At 43.5% G+C, this 15,198-nt stretch overlaps 1 long non-coding RNA gene across 1 annotated transcript in view; it reads right to left on the bottom strand.

Moving 5' to 3' along the window:
* LOC122172069 overlaps positions 1–15,198 on the bottom strand; it is a 37,223-nt gene that overhangs the window by 7,230 nt on the left and 14,795 nt on the right. Inside the window, exon 2 of the long non-coding RNA XR_006172172.1 lies at positions 3,091–3,282. This is a non-coding gene — a long non-coding RNA (uncharacterized LOC122172069). The remainder of the gene's footprint in view (positions 1–3,090; positions 3,283–15,198) is intronic.

Below are 15,198 nucleotides of genomic sequence, written 5' to 3'. Positions count from 1 at the left end.
TCACATTTGTCGTGGCATAGGATTAAGGAGATATAAATGAACAGGTTCACATAAGAACAATTGTTATACCTTCTTTCACTTATACCCTCTTTAAATTAATTGTGTTGCCAGAAGCAGATTGAAGAAGCTTTTGTGTAGATTTGCATCAGCTCTCCCGTGTTAAGATTGCACTGGCCTTCACAAGGTGCTTGGAGGAGCAGCTGCTGGAGTTGATAGGACCCTGTGTATGCCAGTGTATGTGGAGTTTCAGGTATACCTCTCCAACAGTAAATGGAAGGACACAACTCTTTGAAAGATAATGGCAGGACAAGGGGAAATGGTTTTAAGTTGAGGGAGGGGAGATTTAGGTTGGATGTCAGGGGGAAGTTCTTCACAGAGAGAGTGGTGAGGTGCTGGAACAGGCTGCCCAGAGAGGTTGTGGATGCCTTGTCCCTGAAGGTGTTCAAGGCCAGGTTGGATGGGGCCCTGGGCAGCCTGGTCTGGTATTAAATGTGGAGGTTGGTGGCCCTGCATGTGGCAGGGGGGTTGGAGATTCATGATCCTTGAGGTCCCTTCCAACCCTGGACATTCTGTGATTCTGTGATTCCATGATTCCATGATTCCATGATATGATAGAGCCTTGTGTCTTTAGTGTAGCAGATAAAACCAAAGCTCTTGTGCTCCTGTGGTTTCATCTTTCAAGTCTCAATCTAAGAAATAAGACTGTAACCACCAGTGAGTCTATTCTTGAATCGCAGATTATCTGTTTTTTTGCTAGCAGGCAGGTTACTGCCAATATCCAGTACTTGTGCATACAAACACTGAAAGACACCAGCTTGCAGGAAACCACTGAATTGTATGCAGCAATTTTCCTCTCATTTTTACGCTGAGTGAGAAATCAGTCTCTTATGTGAGTGGAGCAGATACCTGCAATTTGTGATGCACTCAGCATAACAGTAATGTTAACCACCCCATCTGGTAATCTGAGTGATAAGAACATTGGCTCAGATCTGATGTTCCTGCTGGTACCATGTACCAAGTTCATGTCATTGTCATTAGCAGCATGTGCCCACCATTCTCTTTCTACAGAGCTGGTTGCAGTTGGGGATATATCCTTTTAGAGCTTCATCTCTTGAGACATCTTAATATGCATCTCAACCTCCCCATCCCCATTGGAACTGCATCTTCCTAGCATCTTCTTCAGTTTTACCACTTCCAAGAAATGATCCTGATGGGACATCCAGGAATGGGATGCGATGCCAGGGGCATTATGAGTTCCCCAATAGGACGGCTGCCTGCATTTTACGAGAAGGAGCAGCATTGTGCAAGGGCAGATGGCCGAACCTGCAGAACTAGTTTCAGCCATAAATGCTCGGAGCACCATGAATGTTCCGTGGCTTTTTTTTTTTTTTTTTTTTAAGGCTGAAATATATTTGGGAAGTACTTGTTCAAACTACTGAGCAGTCAAATATTAACGAGTGGAAACTGAGGGGAAAAAAAAGAAAAAAAAAGATACTTTGAAGGGCTGAAGCTTGTGTGGGTTCTTGCTGTATTTGCCAAACTACAATCACTGGGGCCACACTTGCGACAGGCTAAAACGTTGCTGTGAATAGAAAGTACATCATAAGGGTTCTCAAATACGAAAGTGGGGCTGGAACAAAGGGCAGGCACCAGACAGACTTCCCCTGTTGCGATTACCAGCGTGTCACCCTGGTGCCAGCAGTCTGGTGGCGGCAGCGGGCGGCCGCTTTGCACCAAATGCCACCGGGCAGCTTTGAAACCCTGTGCAGCCCCGCTCTGTGTGCCGCCTCGGTGCAGCAGAACAAGCTTTATCTCTCTTGTTCTGAGAGTGTTTGCTTTAAAGATGATTTACCACACTTGACAATTACCGAATTTCCTAAATTGAACCTGAGGCTTGGTTGCTATTCTGTAAGGTGCTGTGTGCAGAGCAGTGTGCAGGAGGTATGCTAGTCAATGGGTAGCATCTCCGAGAAAAACCTACACATTAGCAATGGACATGACCCATTTGGGTGCTGATGAGATTTCTTCACTTATAGAGCCTCTGGCACCAGTGCTGCGGGAATGCTCTTCCTTCACTTGAATGGGAGGCGATACAAAGAGGTATTGTTTCGTGTATATTTTGTTGGGAAAATTACCAAACATTTATATTAGAACGTTTGACAACGGTGTCAACAACATTTCCCTGGATTGCTGCTTAATATATCTTAATTATTTGTTTTCCATGTGGTGGTTCTTTTAATCTGTTCTTATTAAAGTCTTCCACGTTCCACTAATATTGTCACTGTGTTTCTTTTGAAGGAAACAAGTGTGTGTACTGATAGATTAGATTATCCTGCCCTTTTTTTTTTTTTTAAAGGGAGAAATGTCTTCAAAATGAAGTACATCAAAAGTAAAAGTAGGTGACAAATGTTAATATTTGCAAAGTGCTTCTGCTTTGATCCCGCATTTCTATTTTTTTAAGAGTTTGACAAATGTGTCCTGTGGTTTGGCTTCAAACCTCTTTGCCTAGTGCTTTACTTGACCCACAACCCATTTGATCTTCCACTTGTTTTTTCTTCTGTCCAGGAGGCCTCTGGACTTGATAAAGGATAGTTCTTATCTCCCACTTGCTGCTGTTCAGAGGCATCATTTTTTATTTTTGGTTGGATTAGGTTATTGTGTCTGTTTGCTTAGGCGATTTCTAAAGAGACATTTATATTGCTGTTATTCTTTGTGATGGTTGCCTTCCCGTTTTCAAGCCAGCTAGATCTGATCTGATCAGGACCTGGATGCGCCCATTGATTCTGGCACAGGATGTGAGGCAGCAGGACTGATGGCTGGCTACCACTGGGTTCCATCACATAATTATCATGCATGCTGTCCTCAGAACCAAAGTAGAGAGGCTTTCTATTAGTTAATAACCAGACCCCATTAGGAGCTCTGGATTGGACTGAGGTCTGAGTACAGGGATCCTACTGATCTTAGTGCTGCCCCAAAACTCATTCGGCCACTTCTGATCCTGTCCCTGGTATTGTCCTTCGTGCACCTGAACTCTTGCATCCTGATAGCTTTAAAGAAATCAAGCACAGCCTGAAGTGGATGAGTGCTCACCTGTGTGCCAGTGTGGGAAGATTACCTACAAGTAGAGGTGCTCCTACAGTACTTCAGGTGGTGATAGTGGGGTTACTACCACCACAATTCAAGACAGCTCTTCTGCCAGGCTCTTGCATGCAGCATGTTCTTTTCAGGTTTCTGCATTCCTTGCAGATGGTGGGGCTTCAGTGCATTGCACTCCAGTTCTGTCTAGGAGAAGACATTGCCACAGGTGAGATTAATTCTACCAATGTAGTGAGAGATATGTGTGCTTTGAATAAGGGTGGACGTGAGGAGAAGGGGAGCTTGCTTTTAGGAGCAATAGTTACAATACCTTTCCTAACTGGGGTCATCAGGCAGGGTGTTAGAACAGTAAAAATATCTTTGCTGCTATGTTTCTTGTCTTAATGGGAGTGTGATAGCTGTCAGCTCTCCATCTCATTCCTCCTCCTGCAGAACACATGCAGGGAAGGCATGCAGCAAGACAGAGATTTTCATGGGTACGGTTGGGTGTCAGTAAAAAAAAAAAAAGAAAAGAACATGAAAAATCCTGAGAATGAGGAAAACAGTGATGATGGCACTCAGAGATTCAGGGAGAGCCTAGCTAGGTAAACACTTCATCACTGCACTGGCCTCTTCTGTGTTTGTCTATTACTTTCCATTCTCTCATTTTTAGTGCAGAACTATTTCCTTTTGCTCTTACAAGTATAGGAATCCTTCTGCAGGCAGCATTGTATCTTCTAACACTTTACATTCAATCAGGCACTCTACTTTTCACAGGTAGAATGCTTTTCTTCTGGTGAGAACAATTTTATTTTATTTAAAAAAAGCACCAGGGTATTGCACTTTTTTTTTTCTTATTATTTTGTTTTAAGGAATATCTCTAGCCAGATCAACTTTTGCTTTCCAGTGCTGTTTTCACAGGCATTTCCTGAAGATGGACTATCAGATAAAATGCTGACTTTAGCCTTTTCTTTATCCTCTGTGTTGGGTATTATTTTATTCCTCTTGTTTGTTTTTGCAGTTTCTTTTTCTGGGTTTTACTGAGAGCACTCTGCCAGAGGACCAGGAGGTTCAGCACCAGCAGCGTGTCAGCTCAGAAGCTGTGTCTCTGCTGGAGCCATCCCTCAGCTTGCTTTATGATTTATGACCAAACTAAGATAAACAATTAATCACAATTAAGGAATGAATCAGATAAAGAAATTTCTCTGCTTGGGGATTTCTCCTGGTGTCCAATATCTGCTGTCATGTCCCTTATTCCACCTCTCAGCTTGCAGGAGTCCAAGTGGAAAAGTGGAAATAACCGATGCTTGGTGCTGTGCTGGCTTCAGAGAGTCACAGAACGGTTTGGGTTGGAAGGGACCTTCAATCCCACCCCGTCCCACCCTGTGCCATGGGCAGGGCTGCCACCCAGCAGCTCAGCTGCCCAGGGCTCCATCCAACCTGGTCTTGAGCACCTCCAGGGATGGAGCACCACAGCTTACATGGGCGGCTGTGCCAGCATCTCACCACTCTCTGAGTAAAGAATTTCTTCCTCACATCTCTTTTGGATTTCCTCTCTTTTGGTTTAAATCCATTCCCGCTTTTCCTATCACTAATAGACTGTAAAAAGTTGTTTCCCCTCTTGCTTGTAAGCTCCTCTCAAGTACTGTAAGACTGCAACAAGGTCTCCCGAGAGACTTCTCCAAGCTAGTCTCAGAGTGCCAGAAATGTCATTGAACTAGCTCTGAACATGTCCTATTAGTCCTGAAATACTCAGCAGCTTTTGAGTCTGGGAGACTGCTGCATTTCCTCAATGGTTGTCAGCAATGGGATGCAAGAAGGTGTGGTTTCTCGTTAAGCACAGTCTTTCCTAGTGGAAAAAAACCCAAAAACCAAAAAACATGCAAAATGGAGAACACTAACATTAATTGTTTTATTTTAAGAAGTTTCTCCTCTCCTCTGTAGACTTCCTACTCTTGTGCTCTCTCTCTTACATATGAACACAAATTTCCCAGCATTTCCTGGGGTGACTCAGAGAGGAGCAGGTGTAATGCTCATGTCCTGGGCATTGGTGGGCTCAGCAGTAAGTCCCTGATTTGCCTGAAGATGGAATATGTGTGAGGAAAGGGTATACTTGGGATGGACTGGGGTGCCAAAAAGCAGCCTCTCCAAGGAGCTCTCCTCTTCCTCAGGTGAACCATCTGCTGCATTGTTTCCTTGAATTCCACACAAAAGGGGAAAGTGTCTTGTAAAAGACAAGAGATGTTAAACCACATCTAAAAGCTAATTGCCCAGGGTCAGCAACGGCTAGAGAGATTGAAAAGCAGGAAGAAATTTAACTCTATTTTAGACTGGACGCTTACATTAGGATTAAACAGGTCACCCTACAGAGATACCTCATCCCTGAAGACACCCAAGGTCAGGATGGATGGGACTCTGAGCACATAACTGAGATGTAGGTATCCCTGTTCATTGCAGGGGAGTTGGACTAGATAGCCTTTAGAGGTTCCTTCCAAATCAAACAGATCTATGATTCTGTGATTCTATTTCCCCGAAAAAGAAACCTGGCTTACCTAGATGCTTCACATTTACAAAGTTGAGAATCCAGCCTCCAAATACTTCACATTTCTCACACAGCTCATGGCTTTAACAGATTCTTTGTTCCTTAAACTGCTCTCGCTCTGCTGGAAAGGGAGTGCTGTGGGATTATGAATGTATGGCAGGTGCGGCTGTGCTGTGGGGAGCAGGAGAAAAGAGTGAAGAATGCAGAGAGATGGACCTAGTGCATCTCTAAGGAGTGGTCCTGAGCACTTGTGCATCTGTACATCTAATATGTGCCTCTGCTCCTCTGTTTGTCCTGGTTCAGCCCAAATATGACCCTGTCTGATGGGAGGCTGCTCAGCAATGTGTCTCAAGCAGAGCCTGGCCCAGGAGGGGCAATGCCAGCCTTGGCTGTGGTGGGAGACTCGTGCTTGCTGGCTCTCCTCCACACCGTGAAACAAATGGAAAGTCTGCCTTTTGCTTTTACATTTGTGGAAGTATGACTGGCTTTTTTGTCTGGACTCTAGAAGAGCTGAGAGCCTCCAGGGAGGATGGAATAGCAGAAAGAAAAGTACGCACAGCAGCCTGTGGAATGGAAACTTTTGTAAGTGGGGTAGTTCTGTGTTGTTATAACACCTGTCAAGAGTAGGAAATAATACCTTGACCCTTTCCTAGCACTGCTCAGGCAGGTGCTGATACAGTGATGGATGTTACTTACCCAGGGAGAAGGGGGAGGCAGGAGGAGGGGCTCTTTTTTTTTTTTTTTCCTGCAGATACGCATACAGTAAAAGGTGCAGATTTTGCATGTCTGGAAATGCTGGGAAAGGGCAGTGAAGGATAAGCATGTCAGAAAGCATGTAAGCAAGAGTCAAAGGAATATAACTTAAAAATAAGTGAGTAAGCAGAGTTAATCTACAAGCCCAACCTGAACCAGCCTCATATGGAAACTTGAAGTTTGAACATGCACAGGTAGTTTATATGAACGATTTTCCATTTTAAGGAATGGTTTCATTTCTGGGTCTGGGCAGGACTGGCTTGCAAGGTGTAGCACTGTCAAATGATCTGACAAAATTTGTAGCCTGCCTTGAAACAGGAAATACTGAAAATCCCATGAGGATTGGTGGTGAGCTTTGGAGACACAAGAGATTTGGTCTTGATCCAGTGAGACAAGTAGTTGTGCCTGACCCTCCATGTATGAGTAGCTCCTTTATTTTGTGGGACTGTGCAGAGAGATACCCCACATAATCCTTTCTTCGTATGGTCTTATTAGGTATCCAGCCTTTTGTGAAATATCCAAAATGAAGCTGACATCTTGTGAAGTTTGTTCTCATTCCAGGCTCAACATTTTGTTCTTTTGCATGATAAGAGGCCACTAACATGAACAATGCATGTAAAAATGACAGTTCTGTTTTCATGTCAACCTTTCATGAGAAGCTTCTTGTTGTCTTCAATCAGTTGCTAACAAGAAGTGTCTGAACTTTACATATTACTTGAGGCATCCACTTAACTATAATCAGTCACTGACCAAGGAAAATCTTAGAAAGGATGGGTAAAGACATAATCTTCTGCCTGCCTCTTCTGCTATTAACTTTGTCTTCCTGCTTAATGCTGAAGATAGCAGACTCTCTTTTCGCTTTCTCCCCAGCAGATGATCAATGAATGTTACACCCATCATCGCTGGGCTTCTCTGTGCCCCAGCCTTTTTTCTTGTTCCCTCACCTTCTTTTAGCTGCTTTCTGTAGCATGTGGAGCAGAGCAGGTGAAATCACCTCATTTTCCCCCATCATTCTCATCTTTGTCCATGTCTCCTCAGAAGTGGACAATCCATTTCTGCCAAAGAGCAGGAGAGTTCTGGGCAATCTGGGTCTTTTGTACAAGACTCCCAGAACTCTCTTGGGAAAATGGTCATTGTGGCTTTTGTTTTGGTCAGTAGTGTGACTTTGATCACATCCAAACCTGCAGCAGATCTTTCTGCTTTGCACAAGACAGCACTGGGAGTTTGGCATTCTGCCTTACTTGGCTCTTGCCTGGGCTTAAATGGAAAAATAACATTTTAAGAACAAACAAAGTGTTATTCCTTTGTTTGCTTGCATTTTCCCAGAATAAATGGTGTTCCATGAAGTGTACCTGGAAAATTCCAGGAAGACATCCCTTTTGTAACCCATCACACACAGTATTTTACCCATCACACACTATAGACCCAGTGTTTTCCTTCTGGAGCAACTGAGGAGGTTTTATTTTCACTTTGCTTCTCCCTTGCCTTCCCCCACATTCCCAGTTTTCCTCTTCTATTATTAACTTAAACAATGCCTTATTGGAAAGGGTACTCTTTCAAAAGTTGCTTTGTTAAAAAGCAAAACAAAAAACCACATAAACAACAGCAAATAACAAACTCCCCCCAAATTTCCCACAGAAACAACTTTGACTTTGAAACTGGAAAGCACTGGCACATGGTGCTGCTGTGCCCAGATGTTACATCCTGGGTAAACCACAGTTACCCTCCGGTTGCTCTGCTGACTTATTTTTCCACTTGATGCTCTTCCATTGAGCCCCAACGTTTCCAGGTTCAGATACAAACATCCACAGAGATGAGCTAATTGTCAAAGAGAGACAGGAGTGTATATCAAAATCAAATTTCCTCTGCTTTCTCACTTCATATCTTTCCATCCTAAAGGTGCCAGATTGGGCCAGGACTCTCAAGGAAGGTGGCTATAAGGAGAAAGGTGTAGTAGAGACTATTATTCTCGTAAGTGTGTAGGTGAAGGGAAGCTGAGAAAAACCCCTTGAATTGGAGCCTCTGGCATGTATCTGGATGATTTTTTTCCCCAGACAGCAGGAGCTGCCATTCCTCCATTCTCTACCCTCATGAGCTTTCTGAGAAGAAAAGAGAGGGTACCACAAGTGCAGAGCTACACACTCTTATCTAACCCCGGTGCCTTGTTGCAGGCAGAGGACTGGTGAGATCTCCCTTCCAGGTAGGACCCTGAAGATCCCTCTTACTCTGCAGCCAGACTCACAGCTAGTTATTTTCTTGTGAGCACCCACAGAATAACCACACCATAGGAAGGTGTGGACTGCTGCCCTTTTTGCATTGCTTGGTGTTTATGAAGGACTACAAGAAGGAATTACAAAGGAAGAAGCATGCAAAATCCTTTCCCATTTCTTTTTAAAGCTATACTTGTTTCTTAATCGTAAAATCATAGGATTGCTAAGGTTGGAAAAGACCTCCAATATCATGTAGTCCAACCATCTACCTACAGTATTTCCCCACTAAACCATGTCCCTTAGTACCAGATCTAATGTTTCTTCAATCCTTCCAGGGTTGGTGACTCAACCATTTCCCTGGGCAGCCCATTCCAGTACCTGACCACATAATGATACATCCTTACCAAATATTTGAAGGCTATGTTCATTTTCTTATTTTTTGAATGACCTTAGGCCTAGCAGATTTATTATATCATCGTTTCTAGAGGAATTTCTGTATTTTAAACTACCCTTTGGGCCCAGAGCTGTGTGAAGCACTCAGGTAACTTCATCTTATTGTGGTGACGATGAATATGTGTTAATTTTTTTAATATCCTGCCACATAAGTGGTGTTGACATCACAGCGATGACTTCTCCTGACTGATACTCCTGGGTGAAACTGAAATTGCTCACGCAAGGACCATGCAGTGAACACAGCTTGCATACAGGCAGTTGTATATGGCTTTTTCTGCATTGTCCTACCAATGACCCCTTCTGTAATCAGGCAGAAATCATGCTCCTGAAGAGTGGGAGGTAGTGCTGCTTCCATGCTGGCCTGTTCCTGGGCCCCCGCTGCACAGACATTGCCAACAGTAACAAATTGCTCTGAGTTATGTGCGGCAGTTTAGTGATGTGGACTGGTTATTTATTAGAGAGGGATCTGAGACAACAGCAAAGGGCAAAAATGGGAATTTAAAAAATATCCAAATCAAATGAAATGAATCTGCTTTGGCCAGAAGGCTGGTCTCCTATTTCTCACTTCTGGGTCTAACCTTATTTATCTAATGGAGGGGTACACGTAGAGATTTGAATGCAAACTCCTTGTGGATAAAGAAATGTTCCTGGGGGTTGTGTATAAAGGTGACAGGGTTGGACTAAACTGCATTTCCAGAGGTGACAAAATAGTCTTTTATTATTTTATTAGTCATAGATTCCTAGGCGTAATCCTGGCTGTGATACTAGTTGCCTTGCTCAGTGGCACCTTTCAATTTGAAGAAGTGTAATTAAAATAACCTCCTCCCATGCTCTTGAAAGGAGAAGCTAGCGTGAGTGAGGACATTGTTTGGTGGAAGCCAGGTCGATGAAGGTCACTGAAGCAACGTTGATTGCCAGTAACAGAGAGCCAGATACTGAGTTTGTTTTGACTTGGAAAAGAAGCTTCTTTGTTTAACATCATGAGTCCATAAATTCGGGGTTTCAAAAATGAGAGAGGAGCTGTTGATGGTGATCCATTACTGGTTCTATTAACATGCAAAAGTAATGCCATTAGGCTACTGGTCTGCACAGATAACTATGTACCCTCAGTACTTTTGCTTGATGCAGAGGTCTGAAAGGATGAAGATACTTTGGAGACGTACCTGCTCAGAGGAAACTGACAGCTCCTGAGAAGCGAAGGGCCTCACAGGCAGAGATCTGGCAGCAGTATGACCTGGACTTGTAAAGAAGAAGAGGGTGGGAAGACATGTTGATGCAAACTCCAAAGACAGATGCAGGCTATGTGGAATAAGTGCCTCTCTCTTCCCTGGATCCCTGCTTGGGAAGCTTGATTTACTTCTGTGAAGCACTATGGAAGCAAAACATTTTTCAGATGGATCAGTCAGTGCGGCACATTTTCCTGGGAACAGAGGCCCTGGCCATTGCTCATTGCTTGAAGCTGTCCTTCCGAAAACCCACAATATGACGAGGGAGCAACTTCCCCACTATTCGGAAGGAGTACTCAACAAACACATTTTTAAATAGTTGCTGACCAATAGATTCTGCTGGAAAAACAATTTTAGTAATGGCTACAAGCTGCTGCTTGGTTCTACCTAACCGCTGTGTGGACTATGTCTCCAGGATCAAAGTCTGCAATGAAAACTGAGATTGGCTTGATTCACATTGAATCAGCTCCTCCTCAACAAACATTAAGGGGTGTGCATGACTTCCACAGGCGCTGCCTGCCACAGGCAGCTCCTACCAGAATCAGACCACTTGTGTCACCATACCAAAAAAGCGACACAAAACAATAACAAAAAAGGTCTTACTTGGCCACCGTGAGCAGATAAATATGGGATGCTTTGTACCACCTTGTGAGTACACAGTGAGAAATTATGGGAAACTGCAATGTTTCCAATTGAATATAATGAACTTTAATACATTTTTTTAAATAGACATGAGTAACAATATGTCTAGATCCACTCAAAACTCCAAAGACAAATCAGCTTTGGGATGGAATAGAGGAATTAACTTTTTCCTCACTTTCACTGCTGGGACATGCAGCCTTCCTCCCCTATGAGGTAATTTAATTTTCACATTATGCTTTATGGGATATCCTTTATTTACCTAATGTTTTCCTGTCGAGTCTTTTCAGACTATGAATCTTGTATATTTTATATACACAAAGGTGACTTTTCCTTCCTTTAATGACCGTGGCTTATCAGTGCAGGCAACCGATACTGGACTCATAAATATGTCACTCTCCAGCCCACAGCAGCCCCTTCTGCTTCATAAGACTGCTCCTTGCTGCTTGCTCCTCCTTCTCTCCCTGTGTCTCTGTGGTCCACTCATCCCCTCAGCTCCGCTCAACTCACCATTGGCCAGTATAAATAAATCACTGATTTAAGCTATAGGTGAAAATCATTGTGAAAGCAGCACACAGAGAAATGTAATACAAGGTCAGTGGAGCCAGTGTCTTCCGACTCCAATTAAATATTTCCTGTAAGTCGGTGCCAATTGTGCATCTTGTAAGAACATTTGAAAGCAGGAGGTTGAACTCTAAGGGACCCTCTCGCCTCAAAACCTGTTTCCTGTTTAACAAGATTTAACAAGCAGAACCTAACATGCGCCATCAGCAACAAAAGTCATTGTAAATTGCTCCAGTGTGCAAAGGTATTGTGCTTCCTCTCTGCCCTGAACACCTACCGGCTCTTCCAGCCTGTCACTGGGTGACTGCAGCGTGATGCCTCAGTGCCACAGGACATGACAGGCTTGTGTAGGCTCAGCAGTTTTCTGAGAGAGGTGTAAAGAAGGGGTGAAAAGACAGCCTTTTCGAAAGGGATCAAAGATCGTTGGGTGAAAGCTTCAAAGCTTCACTCCATTCTCTGAGGAGTTTTGCACAGAGTTTGAATTCTTGCTGTCTGTGTTAATATTACCTGCCTTTGGATGTGCAATCAGAAACAGGCAGAGAGCTTGTGGTGATCTCAACATTTAAGGAGTCTGTGTGATGCCCATTTGTGACTGTGGTTGCAATAGGAGCTTCTTAGAGAGCTGTACTGTGGCAGTAAACATCCATCTACAAATATCTTCATACGTAAAATGCATGTTTTAAAAATGTATGTATGTCTATATCTCTTCATATATTATAGATAGATATTTACATTATATCCATCTATCTATCTATCTATCTATCTGTCAGCAGGAACTAATTTCAATGTAATATATTCCCTGTACCTCTTGCTCTAAGCCAAAATGCCTAGGACCTAGGATACCTCCTCCAAGAGCTCCGGAGATAACCACAACAAAGTCTGGGGCAAAAGTCCTATTGTTTGTTGTGAACACTTGTAGAATTCATACACCAAAAACAAGGAAATCTGACTGAAGTTTCCAAGTGCATAGCCTGTGTCCTGCCATTATTCCGGGATCAGCTGCCATTCTCACCTGTGACACCCCAGCATCGGCCAACAACCAGGCAAAGGCCTGTGAGCAAAGAGAGGGGTAAATATTTAAAAGCACAAGATAAATGCTGTAAGATGGATTTTACTGCCATGAAGGTAGCTCCATCCTCAATGCTATTCACAAACTGATAAATACATTTCAGCCATGGATGTTAAAATGAGAATTGTTTTCCTCAAAGAGGTTGCAAACTTGAGATATAAGACATATAAAAATTGATCGCCTGTTGTCAGGGTGGGGGAGAAGCTTAGAAATTGGATGCAGGTTCTTCAGCTACATGTTCAATGGGCCATTCTTTATTTGACATCCATCATTTAGGGATACAAATAAGAAGACAGGTCTTTTCTGAAGGGAGTTTCCTCAGCTTTGGTCCTGGCCTTCTAGTTCATGTGTGGATGTGGGACCATTCATTTCACACTTTTTATTTGATTGCTGAATTACTCCCCATCCAGGCTGAGCTCAGAGCTGCAAATACAGCTTGAAATCAGCCAACTAAAAGCTTCAGCTGCTTCCTCCTCCTCTTTTGTGGGTCCAGGCCACAAAGAGAAGTTCCTCACATTTCCCTAACCTCACCTTCTCTGCTACTACCTGGGACCTTATCAAATGTGTTCATGTCAGTTAGAACTAACAATTGCAACATTTAAGCAAAAGCAAGAAGCCAGGTAATGTGTCCTAGTCTATTCTTTGCCAGAGTGGCTATTAATATCCCCTGTGCACTGCCAGTCATGGAAACATGGCAGACACTGCGTGGCCGTGTCAAGTTATTCTACACACAGTGGAGCGTTGGCTCAGACATGGACTGGGGGATGAGCTCTGAGCTTCTTCTCAACTTTTATGAAACCATTTGGGTAGACATCAGACAGAAACAATATTTCCTCCCCAGACTGGGGTATAAGGGAATGCTTTTAACATAATTGCTCATAATTGTTAGCACTGACAGCTGAAATGTTATTAGAACCACACCTCAGAGGGGTAAAGGAGGTGTGAGAAGAGCACCTGAGGCTGCTCTCCTTCACTGAAGTGCAGAGAAGCAGGTGATGCAGCTTGTATTAGGGCTGATGCAAGCTGATGATTTAATTTGGTATGAGGTGTGAGATGAAGTTATGGCTGAAGAGGGAGGAGCTTTCAGTCCCCATAATATAAATATAACATCACTTGTTGATGCTTTGGTACTTATATGCTGAAGCTGCTAGCTTTATCATCTTCCAAAATCATGTGTAAAACCAGAACAGGGTATGATGCACTGTTGACTTGAGTAAAGCCACCCCTTTCTTCTGCCTTGTGGTAGCACAGGTACAAAAATACTGTATCCTGGAATCTTGGGGTCTGAGGCAGCAAATAAGAGTTTCAGGGCACTTCTCTAGAGGAGGAGCACATAGGTGGCGTGCAAGACTTCTGCTTGTGGAACCAGCAGTTTAGACACACAGCCTGGATGGGACCTGCACAAAGTACTTGTGTGCAAAACTCTGGTACTGGGAAAGACTACGCTTCATCCCTGTGCGTGAAAAGGCCTTGATTCAGAGTGTGTTTGCACTGATGGGCCTGAGTAGTGACAGCTACAGTACACATGCTTCAGGCACCGTAATCTCAAACTGAGGTGGATCCCTTTCCATTAAATGCCATGCGTAACATCTGAAGGAAGCAGCTCCCAGGCTAAGGAGTCTGAAGTTCCCTTTGGTAATATCATGGAGTCATAAAATCATTAGGCTGGAAAAGACTAGTAGTCTTTTCATCATCCAGTTCACTACAGCAGATGTACCGCTTTTTCCTTGTACAGAAGGAAAACTGAGTCATGTTTATACCCTGTTTTTAGAGTGTGTGACTTGGATTTATATGAAGTCTCTTGTGCATAGCTGGACGTTAAAATCAGAATCTGTGTCTTATGTTTCTGCTTGAGAGGAGGATGGGAACAGACAAACATTTCCAGACAGGCGGTGGAGTGGATTAGCACAAAAGAAGATGCAGACCTCAGTCATTCAGCTGCCAGCAGAAAGGAGGGGGAGTACACTTTGGCAGCTGGTGGAGAAACAGGTGCAGAGAAGGTTTCCTGGTAGCCATTCTGTCATCCTGCTTTGAACCTTCAACTCCTCAGTAAATCTTCCCTTTTGGAAATCTCTCTTCAAAGTTTCATTTCCTCATGCTCCTAAAATAGTTTTTGATAAGCAACTTGTCCTGCTGATAAAGCCCTTTTGGTTACATTCCTAGAAATCTATTTTCATGTTTTCTTACTGTGCTTCAGCTGTTTGCATTCCCATTCGGAAAAAAATATCAGTGAAAAAAAAATCTAGTCAAGGCTTAACACAACACAAAGATTAGTTGGTTAGGTTTAGTAGCACAGCAGGACCTTGTCAGTCAACTGAAATTCCAAGGAATATCATAAATGTATGATGATAGAACCCGTTTCTAACCTCTCAGTGGAGAGACATGGGGACTGCACTGGCACAGTGGGTTGAGATTTTCCTGAAGTTTTTCCTGATATTCAACCTAAACTTACCCTGGTGCAACTTAAGGCCATTTCCCCTCGTCCTGTCATGTCTCACCAGTGAGAAGAGACCAACCCCTCTCTTGCTGTAAGCACCTTTCAAATATTGGAAGAGAGCAATAAGGTCTCTCTTCAGCCTTCTCTTCCCCAGACTAAGCAGCCCCAATTCCTTCAGTCTCTCCTCATAGGGCATATTCTCCAAGCCCTTCACAAGCCCTGTTGCCTTT

This window comes from Centrocercus urophasianus, unplaced genomic scaffold (assembly GCF_019232065.1).
Source record: "Centrocercus urophasianus isolate 14NV4802_14NV808 unplaced genomic scaffold, USGS_Curo_1.0 seq_11, whole genome shotgun sequence".
NCBI classification, from domain to species: domain Eukaryota; kingdom Metazoa; phylum Chordata; class Aves; order Galliformes; family Phasianidae; genus Centrocercus; species Centrocercus urophasianus.
The sequence above is the reverse complement of the archived record's forward strand: the minus strand, read 5'-3'. Positions and strand labels throughout refer to the sequence as shown.